Genomic DNA, 13281 nt, shown 5'->3' with positions numbered 1-13281 from the left:
GGCCCCCCCTCTGGAGGTCTCCAAAACCTAAGTCGAGACTTCCATGGACCCCGGTTATCCGAATTTCATGCCCGAGGAGTGACGCCCTCTGGGCTTAGGGTGGTGGTAAGCCCGGCCCCACTCTCTGGAGGTCTAAACTGACTTCCATGGACCCCGGTGATCCGAATTTCATGCCCGAGGAGTGACGCCCTCTCGGCTAGGGTGGTGGTAAGTGCAGCCCCCCCTCTCTGGAGGTCTAAAATGACTTCCATGGACCCCGGTGAAGCGAATTTCATGCCCGAGGAGTGACGCCCTCTCGGCTAGGGTGGTGGTAAGCCAGGCCCCCCCTCTCTGGAGGTCAAAACTGACTTCCATGGACCCCGGTATAGCGTATTTCATGCCCGAGGAGTGACGCCCTCTGGGCTAAGGGTGGTGGTATGCCCGGCCCCCCCTCTGGAGGTCTCCAAAACCTAAGTCGAGACTTCCATGGACCCCGGTTATCCGAATTTCATGCCCGAGGAGTGACGCCCTCTGGGCTTAGGGTGGTGGTAAGCCCGGCCCCACTCTCTGGAGGTCTAAACTGACTTCCATGGACCCCGGTTATCTGAATTTCATGCCCGAGGAGTGACGCCCTCTGGGCTTAGGGTGGTGGTAAGCCCGGCCCCACTCTCTGGAGGTCTAAACTGACTTCCATGGACCCCGGTTATCCGAATTTCATGCCCGAGGAGTGATGAACCTCTGGGCTAAGGGTGGTGGTAAGTGCAGCCCCCCCTCTGGAGGTTTCCAAAACCTAAGTCGAGACTTCCATGGACCCCGGTGATGCGAATTTCAAGCCCGAGGAGTGGTGCCCTCTGGGCTAAGGGTGGTGGTAAGCCCGGCCCCCCCCCTCTCTGGAGGTCTAAACTGACTTCCATGGACCCCGGTGTAGCGTATTTCATGCCCGAGGAGTGACGCCCTCTGGGCTTAGGGTGGTGGTAAGCCAGGCCCCCCCCCTCTCTGGAGGTCAAAATTGACTTCCATGGACCCCGGTTATCCGAATTTTATGCCCGAGGAGTGACGCCCTCTGGGCTAAGGGTGGTGGTAAGTCCGGCTCCCACCCTCTGGATGCGTTCAAAACCTAAGTCGAGACTTCCATGGACCCCGGTGATGCGAAGTGACATGCCCGAAGAGTGGTGCCTTCTGGGCTAAGGTTGTGATAAGCCCGGTCTCTCCTCTGGAGGTCTGTGGTTTTAAAGTGAATATTTTCTAAGTCCCTCACCTGAGATTTTAAGAGAATCAGGACCCTCCTCAAGCCTCGTAGCGAGTCCGAGGGAGGTTCATCGTTGTCGGCTATGCGAAAGGGGTTCAGACGCCTCTAATCCTGTGGGCATATGGTTTCTCAGCCTGGTGCCGTCGGGATATTAGGGAGGCATTAAATCAGACGTAAGTTTGGGTAACAGCGATGCGAAACGCTATGCCCAAAGGAGTGGCTTCCCGATGGGCTTGAAATAATGGGAATGTCCGCTCTGCTTCCCTGGATGTGTTCAAAACCTAAGTCGAGACATCCGTAGACCCCGTTGATGCGAATTCCATGCCCGAGGAGTGACGCCCTCTGGGCTTAAGGGTGGTGGTAAGACCGGCCCCACTCTCTGGAGGTCTAAACTGACTTCCATGGACCCCGGTGATTCGAATTTCAAGCCCGAGGAGGTGCACACCTCCGGGCTAAGGGGATGGTTTGGGTGGCCTCCCCTCTGGATGTGTTCAAAACCTAAGTTGAGACATCCATAGACCCCGGTAATCCGAATTTCATGCCCGAGGAGTGACGCCCTCTGGGCTTAAGAGTGGTGGTAAGACCGGCCCCACTCTCTGGAGGTCTAAACTGACTTCCATGGACCCCGGTGATGCGAATTTCATGCCCGAGGAGTGGCGCCCTCTGGGCTAAGAGTGGTGGTAAGACCGGCCCCACTCTCTGGATGTCTAAAATGACTTCCATGGACCCCGGTGATTCGAATTTGAAGCCCGAGGAGGTGCACACCTCCGGGCTAAGGGGATGGTTTGGGTGGCCTCCCCTCTGGATGTGTTCAAAACCTAAGTTGAGACATCCATAGACCCCGGTAATCCGAATTTCATGCCCGAGGAGTGACGCCCTCTGGGCTTAAGGGTGGTGGTAAGACCGGCCCCACTCTCTGGATGTCTAAAATGACTTCCATGGACCCCGGTGATGCGAATACACAAGCCCGAGGAGTGGCACACCTCTGGGCTAAGGGGATGGTTTGGGTTGCCTCCCCTCTGGAGGTCTAAAAATGACTTCCATAGACCCCGGCGAAGCGAATTTAAAGCCCGAGGACTGGCACCCCTCTGGGCTAAGGGGATGGTTAGGGTGGCCTCCCCTCTGGATGTCTAAAATGACTTCCATGGACCCCGGTGATGCGAATACACAAGCCCGAGGATTGGCACACCTCTGGGCTAAGGGGATGGTTTGGGTTGCCTCCCCTCTGGAGGTCTAAAAATGACTTCCATAGACCCCGGCGAAGCGAATTTAAAGCCCGAGGACTGGCACCCCTCTGGGCTAAGGGGATGGTTAGGGTGGCCTCCCCTCTGGATGTCTAAAATGACTTCCATGGACCCCGGTGATGCGAATACACAAGCCCGAGGAGTGGCACACCTCTGGGCTAAGGGGATGGTTTGGGTTGCCTCCCCTCTGGAGGTCTAAAAAATGACTTCCATAGACCCCGGCGAAGCGAATTTAAAGCCCGAGGACTGGCACCCCTCTGGGCTAAGGGTGGTGGTTAATCCGGCCCCCCCTTCTGGATGTGTTCAAAACCTAAGTCGAGACATCCATGGACCCCCGGTGATGCGAAGTGACATGCCCGAGGAGTGACGCCCTCTGGGCTAAGGTTGTGATAAGCCCGGTCTCTCCTCTGGAGGTCTGTGGTTTTAAAGTGAAAATTTTCTAAGTCCCTCACCTGAGATTTTAAGAAAATCAGGACCCTCCTCAAGCCTCGTAGCGAGTCCGAGGGAGGTTCATCGTTGTCGGCTATGCGAACGAGGTTCCAACGCCTCAAATCCTGTGGGCATATGGTTTCTCAGCCTGGTGCCGTCGGGATATTAGGGAGGCATTAAATCAGACGTAAGTTTGGGTAACAGCGATGCGAAACGCTATGCCCAAAGGAGTGGCTTCCCGATGGGCTTGAAATAATGGGAATGTCCGCTCTGCTTCCCTGGATGTGTTCAAAACCTAAGTCGAGACATCCGTAGACCCCGTTGATGCGAATTCCATGCCCGAGGAGTGGCACACCTCTGGGCTAAGGGTTGGTGGTAAGTCAGGCCCCACCCTCTGGAGGTTTTCAAAACCTAAGTCGAGACCTCCGTAGACCCCGGTGATGCGAATACCGAAGCCCGAGGACTGGCACCCCTCTGGGCTAGGGTGGGGATAAGATATGCCCCCACCCTCTGGAGGTTTTCAAAACCTAAGTCGAGACCTCCGTAGACCCCGGTGATGCGAAATGACATGCCCGAGGACTGGCACCCCTCTGGGCTAGGGTGGGGATAAGATATGCCCCCACCCTCTGGAGGTTTTTAAAACCTAAGTCGAGACCTCCATAGAACCCCGGTGATGCGAAGTGACATGCCCGAGGACTGGCACCCCTCTGGGCTAGGGTGGTGGTTAATCCGGCCCCACCTCTGGAGGTTTTCAAAACCTAAGTCGAGACCTCCATAGACCCCGGTGATGCGAATACCGAAGCCCGAGGACTGGCACCCCTCTGGGCTAGGGTGGTGGTTAATCCGGCCCCCCCTCTGGAGGTTTTCAAAACCTAAGTCGAGACCTCCATAGACCCCGGTGATGCGAATACCGAAGCCCGAGGACTGGCACCCCTCTGGGCTAAGGGGATGGTTTGGGTGGCCTCCCCTTCAATCCCGATGATTCGTTCGATATATGCCCAGGGAGGTGAACACTTCTCTGGGCGTGAGGGGGTCGAGCGTATGAGGGTTGTACCCCGTTATGGTTCCTACTATAAACGAATCCGAGCGGCGGGTCCACAGGCCACCGACCACCTGCCCACTTGCGGGGTGGGTGCGACGGGCCGCCCGCCGGCAGTTGTCCCCGTTCCTAACCTAACTCTTGCCCGTGCGCGAGTCGAAAGGGGCATACAAACCCCCGAGGCGAAGACCGGCGTTCCGCTTGGTCTAATGTGGGATCTCCCAGATTTTCCCCTCCGCGGGGACTTGGGAGCGCACCACCGGGCCCCCGCGCTGGAAACGGCCGGAGGCAAAGAGCGCATTAGAGGTGTCACGGATCGGTCTTTTTAAACGGACCGCGGCTGGAAGTTCGCAGGGGAAGAGGCGCTCGGTTTACGGTTCCCGGGCCCCGACCCCCTTCGTCTTCTTAAATCGAGAAAACTAACCGTAGGCTCCGGGGGGGCGAATCGTAAAACCTTTGCCGACCTCCTCGCACTGCGAGGGGGCCAGGATTTGCGGCTTGTCCGCGTATCGGTCCTACCAAGGACCGCGGCTGGAAGTTCGCAGGGGAAGAGGCGCTCGGTTTACGGTTCCCGGGCCCCGACCCCCTTCGTCTTCTTAAATCGAGAAAACTAACCGTAGGCTCCGGGGGGCGAATCGTAAAACCTTTGCCGACCTCCTCGCACTGCGAGGGGGCCAGGATTTTGCGGCTTGTCCGCGTATCGGTCCTACCAAGGACCGCGGCTGGAAGTTCGGTGGTGAGCCCTCGACCTTACGAGATTGGGGGCAAAACCCTTCGTCTTCTGAACATCAGACGGCTCCGGGGGGGGCGTACCGTAAAACCTATGCCGACCTCCTCGCGCTTTGAGGGGGCCAGGAAATTCTCTTCCATTCTCTTCCCTTAAACGGACGTCCTTTACGCCCGTTCGAAATGCGGCATACCCGGAGCACCAGGGGCAGGCTTCTAATCCGAAATAATACCGGCTTTTAGAACGATCCTCCCCGCCACGTGCTCCAGCCTCCATGGCTCGTGGACCCCCCGTAACAGGGGGTCCGCTTGTCCCAGAATCGTTCCGAGGGAGACTTAGCCGATCCGTCGGTCTAATTTCCACCGCAGTTTGGGTCCGTTAAAAGGTCCGAGTCGGTGGTGCCTTAGGGTCGGGATCCTATTGAGGGAAGGAACCGGCCCCTAGCCTGCACCGTCCGGGCCTTGAATCGTACATTTTCCAAGTAGTCAAACCCCCGATTGCAGACCCACCTCCGGGGGGTCTCGTTCGAAAAGCCTTTCCGCGGTGCGCGTCTCTTCCTCCTTCGGGGGGGTCGAGTTCCACGCACCACCGACTCTCTCTCTTTCCCCAAGCCGGGTTTGAGTACCAGAGGGATCGGCCTGGTTGATCCTGCCAGTATCATATGCTTGTCTCAAAGATTAAGCCATGCAAGTCTAAGTACACACGGGCGTTGGTACAGTGAAACTGCGAATGGCTCATTAAATCAGTTATGGTTCCTTTGATCGCTCCACACGTTACTTGGTATAACTGTGGTAATTCCAGAGCTAATACATGCAAACGAAGCGTTGGAAGTGGGGGTGCCGTTTCGAGGTGGTCGGTGACTGGTTCACCTTCCCCCCTCGGCGCCCCCCACGGATACGTGCATTTATCAGAACCAAAAAACCCCCTCCCGACTCCGGTCGGGTCCGCTTTGGTGACTCTAGATAACCTTTGGCCGATCGCAGAGCCCTTCGGGGCGGCGACGTCTCATTCGAGTGTCTGCCCTATCAACTTTCGACGGTAGTCTACGGGACTACGTGTGGTGACCACGGGTAACGGGGAATCTGGGTTCGATTCCGGAGAGGGAGCCTGAGAAACGGCTACCACATCCAAGGAAGGCAGCAGGCGCGCAAATTACCCATTCCCGACACGGGGAGGTAGTGACGAAAAATATCGGTGCGAGGCCCCGTTTGAAGGTTTCGGGACCGAAATGAACTCAATCTACGTCCGTGGGTGAGGACCCATTGGAGGGCAAGTCTGGTGCCAGCAGCCGCGGTAATTCCAGCTCCAATAGCGTATGTTAACGTTGCTGCAGTTAAAAAGCTCGTAGTTGGATCCGGGGACGGGTCCCGGCTGCCGGGCCTCTGCCCGTCCGGACTTCGCGGTGGGAAGCTGCCCCTCTCCGGGGGGGTTGGGGACCCCCGCGGGTCTCTGGGTGGAGGTCGCGGGACCTTGTCCCTACTCATCCGGTGTCCTCTGCTCCCTTCCTCCGCGGAGAGGCCCTTAGCTGGGTCGTCCGCCGCGGTTGAATACGTGGGGGGCGGAAGGGTCCGGTGCGTTTACTTTGAACAAAACAGAGTGCTCAAAGCAGGCCGAAGCGTGCCTTGAATGGACTGAGCTAGGAATAATGGAATAAGGCCTTCCCATGGGGGGCGAGTCGGAGCTCTTCGGCGAGGCGGCCGGGTGGGGCCGGGGGCGCCCGGGTGTGACGCCCGGCGTTTCTGGCCGCCGCACGGTTCCCCGAGCCGGGGGGGTATCCGACCGCTCTCTTGGTCCTATTTCGTGGGTTTGACGGACCAAAGGTCATGATTAAGAGGGACGGCCGGGGGCATTCGTACCGCACCGAGAGAGGTGAAATTCGTAGACCGGTGCGGGACGGACAAAAGCGAAGGCATTTGCCAAGAATGTTTTCATTAATCAAGAACGAAAGTCGGAGGATCGAAGACGATCAGGTACCGTCGTAGTTCCGACCGTAAACTATGCCGACCCGCGATCCGGCGGCGTTGGGTTAACGACTATGACCCGCCGGGCAGCGTCCGGGAAACCACGAGTCTTTGGGCTCTGGGGGGAGTACGGTTGCAAAGCTGAAACTTAAAGGAATTGACGGAAGGGCACCACCAGGAGTGGAGCTTGCGGCTTAATTTGACTCAACGCGGGGAACCTAACCCGGCCCGGACACGGTAAGGATTGACAGATTGACGGCTCTTTCTCGATTCTGTGGGTGGTGGTGCATGGCCGTTGGTAGTTCGTGGAGCGATTCGTCTGGTCAATTCCGGTAACGAACGAGATCCCATCCTTTAAGTAGTTACACGGCCCCTCTCCTGGGTCGGACTCTATCCCCGAAGGTCCCCGTTCGCGGGGGGTCCCCATCGGGGTGGGGGTGTTGGGGGTTTCGGCGGGGGTCCGGTTCTACCCCGGATCGGTTCGGGGAGGTGATGCGGTTGACGGGGGTTCAGTTCTGCGTCGAGTGGGTGGCTCCGGCCTCTCCCCTTCGCGTTCGGTTCCCTCCCCGATGCCGTCCGCACCTCGTTCCGCTCTCCGGGTGTGGGTTGTCCGTCCTTCGCCTTCGCCTTCCCTCTCCCCTCCCCGGTGCCCTCCCGCTTACCGCGGGCCTGAAGGTTGGGGTTCGCCCGGTGGGAATCAGCGGTCGGTGGCTAAACTTCTTAGAGCGATTTGTGGCACAGAAGCCACTTGAGAAATGGAGCAATAACAGGTCTGTGATGCCCTTAGAAGTCCGGGGTCGCACGTGAGCTACAATGGCTGGTTCAACATGTAAGTTACCCTACGCCGAGAGGTGCGGGCAATCCTATGAACGCCATTCCCCGCTGGGGACAGGGGATTGCAACTATTCCCCTCGAACGAGGAATTCCAAGTAGGCGCGGGTCACCAGCCCGCGTCGATTAAGTCCCTGCCCTTTGTACACACCGCCCGTCGCTACTACCGATCGGATGCCTCGGTGAGGTCCTCGGACCGTCCCCGGGGCGGCCCTCGAACGGGGGTCGCCTCCGGGCGATGGGAAGTCGATCGAACCCGGACATCTAGAGGGAGTAAAAGTCGTAACAAGGTTTTCGTAGGGGAACCTGCGGAAGGATCAATAACGGTGACCTGGCCGCGGTCGGCGCCCGCCGTCCGTGCCGGTTGTCGAGTCGGACTCGAGAGGCCGAACCTCCCCCCCGGCGGGTACCTTCAAGGTATGGACCGCAGAAGCCTCGTACCTTTCGTCGTCGGCCGACGTGAGTCTCTCCCCCCTCCGGGTGGGTGGACGTAGCGAGCCGGCTTCGGAACTCGGGGTTATGCGAGGACCGCCTTAGGTGCATAGGTACCCCGGTCCGCCCCTCCCGTTCGCGGGGGGAAGAGTGGCGCCGGAGCCGCCCGCCGGGTAGTTAAACCCAAAAAACCATTGATCGTTGAAGGCTTGATTGTGCGTGCGCGAGTCAAAGGGGCTTACTCACCCCCAGGGCGTTGGCCGGTGCTCGCCGGCCTCGGTGGGATCTCCCTGAACCCATCCCCCCGGCACAGGGGGCGGTGGTGGACGGGAGCGTACCGCCGGGCGAAACTCTTTCCCCTCACGGGGTTAGAGCGGAGCTTAAGAGCGCATGCAAAATACCCCCGATGTTGGCTTCGCAGAGACGGACCGTATAATAGTCTAAGGCCGGTGCGCGAGTTGAAGGGGCCTCACGAACCCCGGATGCGTTTATAAACACCCGAAAGGAGACGGCCGGTGCCCGCCGGTCCTGACTAGGTGGGATCTACCCAGCGCCTTCCCCTAAGCGGGGACTTGGGAGCGTACCACCGGGCCTCGCTCATACCCTCCGGGGTGGAGAGCTTGGCTTTGAGCGCACGCCTGAATGCCTTAGACCGGGACCCGTAACGCAGCGAACCAAACCCCTGGGCCTCGCCGGGAACGGCGGGTGCCTAGACCCCGGTCTCCTAAACCACGTAAGTCTCGGGCACCTACTCGGGCGATCGTCCCCCGGGCCGTAACTCCTCGGTCCGGTGGTGACGCCCAGGTTCAATGACCTTTCCCCCCCTGCACGGGGGTGGAAGGCACCCGGCTTGAAATATATTGGCAAAAATTGTCTCTTGTTCGAATGGCTTCCTTCGCCCGGCCTGTAACGGGCCGGGCACAAACCCGAATACGACTCTTAGCGGTGGATCACTCGGCTCGTGCTTCGATGAAGAACGCAGCCATCTGCGTTAACTAATGTGAATTGCAGGACACAGATCATCGAAATTTCGAACGCATATTGCGGCCGCGGGGGTCCATCCCGCGGCCACGCCTGTCTGAGGGTCGCTTTACCCATCGATCGGTCTCCGCGCCCCCGCTGAGAGAGAGAGACCGCGGCTGGAAGCTCGCAGGGCCTGAAAACGGCCCTTCGTCTTCCCAAACGAAGACTCGGTTCCGAGCCAGTCCACGCGGCCCGTGTTGCGAGAGAGCTCCGTACAGGGAACGGAGGGAGAGCCGAGTAGGTCCGGGTCCACGTCCGTTACGGTCTCTCCCCGAGTCCCGAGCGGGGCTCCGCGCAGTCGGACGCGGGGGTGGCGAGTGCCGATTAAACCCAGCGAGCGGGCGAGTGAGCGGGCGGGCGAGCGGCCGGGGTGGGGGGGAAGGTGTCGCGGAGTTCGGTCTCGTGCCGGGCTCTCGCCCCTCGCCCCTAGCCTTCGGCCCTCCGCCTCCGCCCTCGCCCCCGCATAAGAAACCTCTGTGTGCGGCCTCAGATCAGACGAGACGACCCGCTGAACTTAAGCATATCAGTAAGCGGAGGAAAAGAAACTAACAAGGATTCCCTTAGTAGCGGCGAGCGAACAGGGAAGAGCCCAGCGCTGAATCCCACTTTCCCCTGACCGGGGTTGGCCGGGAAATGTAGCGTACGGAAGTCCGTAAGATCCGTCTCGGTGCGGACGCGGGACCAAGTCCTCGCGAACGTGGCTTCTTCCCATAGACGGTGAAAGCCCGGTAGCGAGTCCCGCGTTCCCGCCCGGGTAGGTCGGGCTTCTCGGAGTCGGGTTGCTTGGGAATGCAGCCCAAAGCGGGTGGTAAACTCCATCTAAGGCTAAATACCGGCACGAGACCGATAGCGAACCGAGTACCGTGAGGGAAAGTTGAAACAGGACTTTGAAGAGAGAGTTCAACAGAGCGTGAAACCGTTGAGAGGTAAACGTACGGGGACCGAGAAGACTGCCCCGGGGGATTCAGCCGGGCGGACGGCCCCGCGCTCGTCGGGTTCCGCGGTCGGGGGTGCGAGCGTATCCGGGCGAGAGGGGTGGGGTGCCGACTCCACCGCTCCCCGCTTCGGCTCTGCGCTTCGCCTCTGGACTTCGGGCCTGTCGGGCGTACGGAGGTCCGGCCCCGCCCGGTGTACTTTCCCCGCGTGGTGGTGAGTCGCGACCGGCTCCGGTTAGGCTTGGAAGGGCCCGAGGGTGAAGGTAGGTCCGTCCGGAGAAGGGAGTCCCCACGCGGCCCCCGGACACGGGCGTTCCGCTACAGCCCCTCGCTCCGACTTCGCCGATAACGCCGGGGCCGTGGAGCAATGTCCTTTCCGCGTTCTCCCCTCCTCCGGGATGGGGATGGGGGCCCCCCCCGATCGTTCGGTCGAAGCGGGCCGGCTGGGCTGTCCTCAGCCCCGGGCTAGGCCCGCTACGGCGATGCGGGGGGCGATCCAGGCCCACAGCACCCGAACGCCTAAGGTCAGCGGCTAAGTTCGGACCCCGAACGACCCGTCTTGAAACACGGACCAAGGAGTCTAACGCGTATGCGAGTCGAAGGGACCAGAACCCCCGGAGGCGCAACGAAGGTGAAGGCCGGCGCGCGTCGGCTGAGGTGGGATCCGTCCTAACCCTCCGAGGGGGCGGGCGGCGCACCACCGGCCTGCTCTTCCCACGTGCGGAGAGCGGAGCCAGAGCATACGCGGTGGTACCCGAAAGATGGTGAACTATGCCTGGGCAGGGCGAAGCCAGGGGAAACCCTGAGTGGAGGCCCGCAGCGGTCCTGACGTGCAAATCGGTCGTCCGACCTGGGTATAGGGGCGAAAGACTAATCGAACCATCTAGTAGCTGGTTCCCTCCGAAGTTTCCCTCAGGATAGCCGGCGCCGAAACTTCAAGTTTTATCCGGTAAAGAAATGACTGGAGGCCGCGGGGCCGAAACGGGCCTCGCCCTACTCTCAAACTTTAAATGGGTAAGAGGCCCGGCTCGCAGGCTTGGAGCCGGGCATGGAATTGACGGTGCCGAGTGGGCCACTTTTGGTAAGCAGAACTGGTGCTGCGGGATGAACCGAACGCGCGGGTTAAGGCGCCCGACGCAGACGCTCATCAGACCCCAAGAAAGGTGTCGGTTGATATAGACAGCGGGGCGGTGGCCATGGAAGTCGGCATCCGCTAAGGAGTGTGTAACAACTCACCTGCCGAATCAACTGGCCCTGAAAATGGATGGCGCTGGAGCGTCGGGCCCATACCCGGCCGTCGCTGGCGGTACTTGTCTCCCACCCCCCCCAAAAGCCAGCGAGAATGAGAGAGAGAACCGAGACTCATGGGACCGTATGCCGCGACGAGTAGGAGGGGCGCCGCGGTGGCGCAGAAGCCTTTGGCGCGAGCCTGGGTCGAGCCGCCGCGGGTGCAGATCTTGGTGGTAGTAGCAAATATTCAGATGAGAACTTTGAAGGCCGAAGTGGAGAAGGGTTCCACGCCGACAGCGCTTGGCCGTGGGTTAGTCGGTCCTAAGGGATAGGCGAGCGCCGTTCGGAAAATGCTGGGGCGATGGTCTCGTCTGCCTCGCGCTGACCGAAAGGGGATCGGGCCAATATCCCCGTACCTGGGATTGGTGGAGATCGAGCCGCCGAGAGGCGCTCCCGTGGCGGTAACGCAAACGAACCCGGAGACGCCGGTGGGGACCCCGGGGAGGATTCTCTCTCCTTGCTAAAGAGCTGGAGCGCCCTGGAATGGGTTCGACCCCGAGATAGGGGCTCAACGCTCTGAAAGGCGTCGCATGCGCTATGCGACGGCCGGGACGTTTCCCATCGGCCCTTGAAAATCCGGGGGAGGTATAGTGAATTTCCCCCCAGGCCGTACCCATATCCGCATCAGGTCTCCAAGGTGAACAGCCTCTGGCGTGTTGGAACAATGTAGGTAAGGGAAGTCGGCAAGACGGATCCGTAACTTCGGGATAAGGATTGGCTCTAATGGCTGAGCTCGGTCGGGCCCGTGTCTGCTGATGCGGGGTCCGAAAGCCCGGTGCTGCCCGTGCGACGGGGAGCTGTTCCCGGTCCACCTTCGGGCCCCCCCCCACTGGGTCCTGCGCGCGAGGAAGCGCACGGCGAGAGATTGTCCCCCCAGTATATCCAAACCCCCGTGAACAAGGCTCCGTCTGTCTGTCGGGGTCGATGAGAGTGGGTCGCGGCGAGCGAGACCTTAAGCCCCGGTGCGTGTCCCCCCCTCGGCGGTGGCGCTTAGGGGGCCTCGGTCAGGTCGACGGTAGGGGAGCCGGTCGTCGGTGGGATGCCGGCGGGGGAGCGTCCTTCGGGACTAACCTCCGTCGGATGACCGCCTTCGGCCTCCCTCTCCCTACCTAAGCCGGGCCGGGCTCCCGACGCCCGTCGCCGGGTGGGCCGCCCCCGGCTAAGCTCGAGCGTCCGGCCCTTCGCTCTCCCCCGATGGGACGCGGAGGGACGCAATGGAACGTAGGTCCGCGTGGGGGGGTTGCGGTCTCTCGTGCGTGTGTGGACTCGTAGCGGGCCACCGCCGGTGGTGGGGCTTCGGTGGGTCGGGGCGGTGTCCCTGGAGCCTCGCGCGCCGAGCCTAGGCTCCGTGGATCTCTCGGGCTTATGAGTCTCGCCTCGGGGGGAGACCTCCGGGGCCGGGTCTCTCGGCCGGCACCTAACAGCCGAATTAGAACTGCTGCGGACAAGGGGAATCCGACTGTTTAATTAAAACACAGCATCGTGAAGGCTCTTGGACCGGGTGTTGACACGATGTGAATTCTGCCCAGTGCTCTGAATGTCAAAGTGAAGAAATTCATCGAAGCGCGGGTTAACGGCGGGAGTAACTATGACTCTCTTAAGTTAGCCCCACTATACACTTTCTGGACAAAGGCCCATTCAAATATATTGCCATTGGACACTTATGACCACAGTGGGATTGTATGCCGGTTATGGATCCATAATGCCGTATAAAGCATGACCATTTGGACACTGAGTGATAACTTTTTCCAGTTTGATACCCGCGGCAAAATCGCCATTTGGACAGCACTAGGGGCACTGGTGCTCCATCTAGGAGTTCAGAACGTTGGGCCCATCCCTTTAGTATGTGTCACTTGGCTCTGATTGGCTCTGATTGGCTTTCTGAATAGAATAACCTACACCATCCAACTTCCAATATATTTAACAGTGTCATATATATTGCAAATGGGATGCATTCAACTTTGACCTCTCTAAAGTCCCGCCCAAAGCTTGGGGGAGGGTCTAAGGGTCCAGAAAGAGCGTAAAATGTCCAAATCAAATATAAATAAAATTTCTCTGGGCCTCTGGAAGCCTGGGCCTCTGGTAGCCTGGGCCTCTGGGCCTCTGGGCCTCTGGTAGCCTGGGTCTCTGGGTCTCTGGGAC

General features: G+C 59.9%; 1 non-coding gene across 1 annotated transcript; it reads left to right on the top strand.

Moving 5' to 3' along the window:
* The first annotated feature begins 8825 nt into the window (after positions 1 to 8825).
* On the top strand, positions 8826 to 8979 carry LOC136679823 (5.8S ribosomal RNA). Its single transcript, XR_010796607.1, has one exon. It is a non-coding gene; the product is annotated as a 5.8S ribosomal RNA (ribosomal RNA).
* The last annotated feature ends 4302 nt before the right edge of the window (positions 8980 to 13281 follow it).

This window comes from Hoplias malabaricus, chromosome Y (assembly GCF_029633855.1).
Source record: "Hoplias malabaricus isolate fHopMal1 chromosome Y, fHopMal1.hap1, whole genome shotgun sequence".
Taxonomy (NCBI): domain Eukaryota; kingdom Metazoa; phylum Chordata; class Actinopteri; order Characiformes; family Erythrinidae; genus Hoplias; species Hoplias malabaricus.
Note: the sequence above shows the minus strand (reverse complement) of the source record. Positions and strands in the feature narration are given on the sequence as shown.